This window comes from Mesitornis unicolor, unplaced genomic scaffold (assembly GCF_000695765.1).
Source record: "Mesitornis unicolor isolate BGI_N332 unplaced genomic scaffold, ASM69576v1 scaffold5167, whole genome shotgun sequence".
Classification (NCBI taxonomy): Eukaryota; Metazoa; Chordata; class Aves; order Mesitornithiformes; family Mesitornithidae; genus Mesitornis; species Mesitornis unicolor.
The window spans coordinates 45,835-50,041 of record NW_010195611.1 but is presented as its reverse complement, the minus strand read 5'-3'; the positions used below and the strand labels follow the sequence as shown (position 1 = coordinate 50,041).

At 40.6% G+C, this 4,207-nt stretch overlaps 1 protein-coding gene across 1 annotated transcript in view; it reads left to right on the top strand.

Annotated features, from left to right (window-relative positions):
* Positions 1-4,207, top strand: part of IGF2BP3 (insulin-like growth factor 2 mRNA binding protein 3) — a 108,427-nt gene that overhangs the window by 70,464 nt on the left and 33,756 nt on the right. The gene's annotated exons all lie outside the window — the stretch shown is intronic.

The window sequence follows — 4,207 nt, the reverse complement described above, 5'->3', positions numbered from 1 at the left end:
TCTTTCCCTCCCCAAAATGTTCCAGCATGTAGGCGCCTAGTGTATGCTGCAGGATTTAGCTCTACCCAGGATTTTGGAAGGGAAATTTTGTGCAAAATTTGCCTCACATATATGGAGCAGGTGTATATTGTTTTAGTATGGGGCTACGTGTTTACTTTTTACCTTATTTTTTAGCTCAGGAATGAAGTATGTGTGGCGGTTGTGTCTCTTAACCGATGTTGAATTTAACTATGGGCTGCGATGCGAGGAGCTCAGTGTCTGCATCTTTGGTGCAAGTAGGTATATTACTTTGAGTGACACTAGCGGTCAACTGTAATTGGAAAACTTGCAAAAAATAAACCATTTTTTTACCCTTTCAATGAAGCACAAAGCTGTGTGTGCACACAACATGTATCCTTGATGAATGAATAAGAGTTCACATAACTAATACTCTTACGTGCTGCCATGGGTCAGGGCTAATGTTGCCATAGGAACGACAATACTGAAAATTCAGTGGTGTATATTATAAGCTTAATTTTTTTTCTTTGTTTTTATTTTCAGAAATACCAATGAAACCCATATTTTTATTTAATTAAAAAAAAATCACTATGCCAAAGAAAAATTACCTTGTTTATCTCTCTTCTCAGTATGCAAATGTATCTGTTCAGGGAGGAAAAAAGGAAGGTGGTGTACGTACAAGTTACATGTGGGAGTGAAATATGTTCTCCATCTAGTGCTTAGTATCATTGTGCTGTCAATGGGTGAATGATTTCCAGCACGAGACTCGGTGCTTTTACTGTGTTCATTTATCTAAGATGCCCAACCTCCGCTAGCATCAGGAGGGAGAAGGCTGGGCAAGCATCCGCTCATAGGGAGCTCACGAGAGGACAGCAGTGAGATGTCATTTTAATGGGAAAAACTCAGGTGACTAATTTACAAAATATTTGTTTAAAGGCGTCATTTTTATGTAGGGATCCTCTGACTTGTGAGCAGGTGTCATGTGAACAGAAGCTAAGCTGCTATACATCTTAGCAGAGCATAAGCAGCAGTTGCTGCAGTCGCTTAATAAATTTGTTTTATTAAAAAACTCTGAACTACACTGAGGTTCCTGTCTACCAGCTCTTTCTGGTATGTGAAATGGAAACATTTTTCCATTTCCACTACATATTAATTTTTAAAGAAGATCTGTTAGAGAATGGCACACTTTGAGGAAGTTTATCAAATTTTTCTTTATCTTTGTCCTCATCAAGTGATTCTTAGGGTTTTTGGCCCTCGTGTAAAAGATGGTTTATGGGTTGTTTCAGTAGGTACCCATAGTGTCCTTTAACAGAGGTGACCTGCACAGCATTTATTAACTTGTAGTCATGGAAATAGACCCCCAGCCCTGTTTGGGAAGGCTGGGAAGCCTTTGGGGAAAGGCAGAGGTGGTGTTGCTGTGGTTTGGCCTTTAGTTTCCAAGGTGGTCAGTCAACGCAAGTGTGTGCTTTACAAACAGAGCTGGGTTTAGTGTGCATTTGGTGGACTGCAACAATGATGATAGCCTTGACTGAAACAGGTGCCATTAGTGCACTCACTTGCTTTCCTCTGAGGCTCAGGCTTTACTGGGGAGCTGGGATGACTGCTCTGATGGCAAGTGCTGTCCTAGATGCTCTTTTACAGGAATTTTGCATCCATTTAGAAGGCAGTTCTTAATCACTCATTACTGCTCTTGGATTCTTTCCTTTTTCTCTTTTACCTGTCTTTTTTCTCTCCTGGTGCAGTACATAGATGGCTCTCAAATTCTGGGCTTGCTTTGGTGCTGAAGGACTGTTGAGCCAACAATTTGCCTGATTCCAGCCCAATATTTTGTGCCACAAAATTGATAAAAAGGAGTTCAGAACAGTTAAATAAAGGTGTACTACAGTGCTCTAAAAACCTGGTGAAAACTGTCACACGTTGGGAGGTCTGTGGCCTTTGCCACACTGTGGGCTTGTGTTTTCTGTAAGAAATGTGCCAGAACTCTGCATTTGCTGCATCACTGAAAATTAGTTATTTTGGCAAATGAACTTTTCTCAGTTTGCTTTGAATTTAAGATACTTATGTTCATATAGAATGATTTAGCAATGGTAGAAAAATTACATCCTTCTTTCCAGGGAAAGTATGTAATTCATATATATATGTGTGTGTGTGTGTATATGTATGTATATATATTTATGTGCCAGTTTTTGCTTTATAATGCTTGATGTGAAAAAATGATAGGCATGTAGCTTGGTTGATGACAAAAAGCTAGTGGTTTTTTTGCTCCTCATTCACTGATTTAATGTAAGGCTCTGTGTTGGTGCTGGGGTTCTGGTCTCAGATATTTTGAAGACGAGATCGAAACATTTTGGGAAAGAAGTAATGTCTGAATTTGTCAAATGGATGTGTGGAAAGGAATGAGTTGGGATGGGTCTCAATCCGATGCCTACCAGCACGTTTGTGAGATGGTTAGTGCTCATCTCCAACATTTTGAGCTTCAATTCCAAAAGAAACCAGGAGCTGTGCAACTGCACTGCCTGGTGGTGCCATTTCCTTCTCCGGTAGCAATTCAGCTTTTTGTCTGATTTCAATAAAACTCAACCCAGAGATGAAGGTCTCAGCTATTTGCAGCCAATGAGAACTTAGTAAGTTCAGGAATAAAAAACAAAAGGCTCTAGACCCCTTTCCCATGTAGGATCTCCATGGAGAGAAATGTTGGCAAAATGCCTTTTGGGCATTGGGATTCTGTGCAGAAACTAAAAACTGAGACACAAATCCAGAGGAACATAGGTTTCACTGGTCCTGATGCTCACTGCCCTTACCTTTTTGTAAGTGTAGCTTTCCGTGTGATAAAATCTTCTTCAAAGTCCGTGGAATAAAAGTAAAAAAGTCAGCTTTTAAGTAGCCTCAGCAAATTTCAATCCAGCCTTTATTTGCCATATGCTCAGAGAGATTCTTCTGTTAGGGGAGCAATTGCACTCCTGCCAGGCTCCCAAAGGACCTGTCTCTCATTTGGTGAACAGAAGTATTTAATGAGCAGTAATAAGTTATTCAATATTTTGCTTTCCTTGTTCAGTGGTGCTGCCTTGGGCCTTATTTATTATAAGCCCTTATTAAGCACTGCTCCAAAGGGATGAAATACTTTTCTTGTAAACTCTTTACTGTCCAACTGGAGTATTTGAAGGATGTTGGTTAAACCGTGCCCAAATACCACTTCTTACTTGGAAAGCTGCTGCTTGGCTTCATCTGCCCTCTGCTTGAGACCCAGACTGTCAAGTGAGACACTCAGGAGGTGAATAGTACCTTTCACTGGCTACCCTTGAAAATGTAGGTGGTAGGCTAGCATCATCCCTTACCTTGGCAGCAGAGGCAGGGGTAGAAGTCTGTTGCTTAAGTCTGATTTTCAGAGCATGTGGTAATTAAAGAATGGGGTTTTTTTAAATGTTGGGGTGTTCTTTAAAATGAGATGGAAACCTCCTCCTTCCCAGTACTGGTTTTAGTTTAAATTTTCTTAAAAAAATCCCTTAGTAAACTTTTGTCCAAGATTAAGCCTGGCATTGATAAACTATCCCAGATCAATGCATGGTTCAGTGATACCAATAATATTACTGAAGAAAACCTGAATGTTTCTGTAGCAAAACTTGAAATGTCTTTCTTGGGCAAACGCATGAATTTGATACTAGTGTGCTGTTTGTGGCTTAGTTATTCGTACTGTTTCCCAGATCTTTAATTGTATTGACTCTATTCTGTTTGTGAGTGGAGGATCTTCTACCCTTCAGAAATCGATGATTTTGAAGTTAGGAGTTGTGTTCCCCCTGAAGTGGAGGAGAGCAGTGGGTCAAGTTGACTTGTAACCTGGTTAGAAAGAGGGGCTGGGCAGGAGAGCTGAGTGCCTGGGTGGTTATTCGGTGTAATGGACCACGGTGTGAGTGAGCTGGGTGCATCTGGGCAACATCCTCCTGTGACGCTTTGCCTAAAAGCACAAGTTGAAACCCTGTTTAAATGTCCTTTGACACCTTTGCGTCTATGGAGAGTTTAACAGACATATTGACTTCAATTTCCTGATTACCTTGTAAACCTGTTTAGGTTACTTGTTAGTGAATGCTAAACAGATGTTTAACAAATGTAAACCTGTTTACAAGGTGACTTGCTGGTAGAATCGCAACATGCTGTTGAGGTCTGCTAAGTGGTGTTTCCAACGCCATTGACTGGCTTTGAACACTTTCATTCC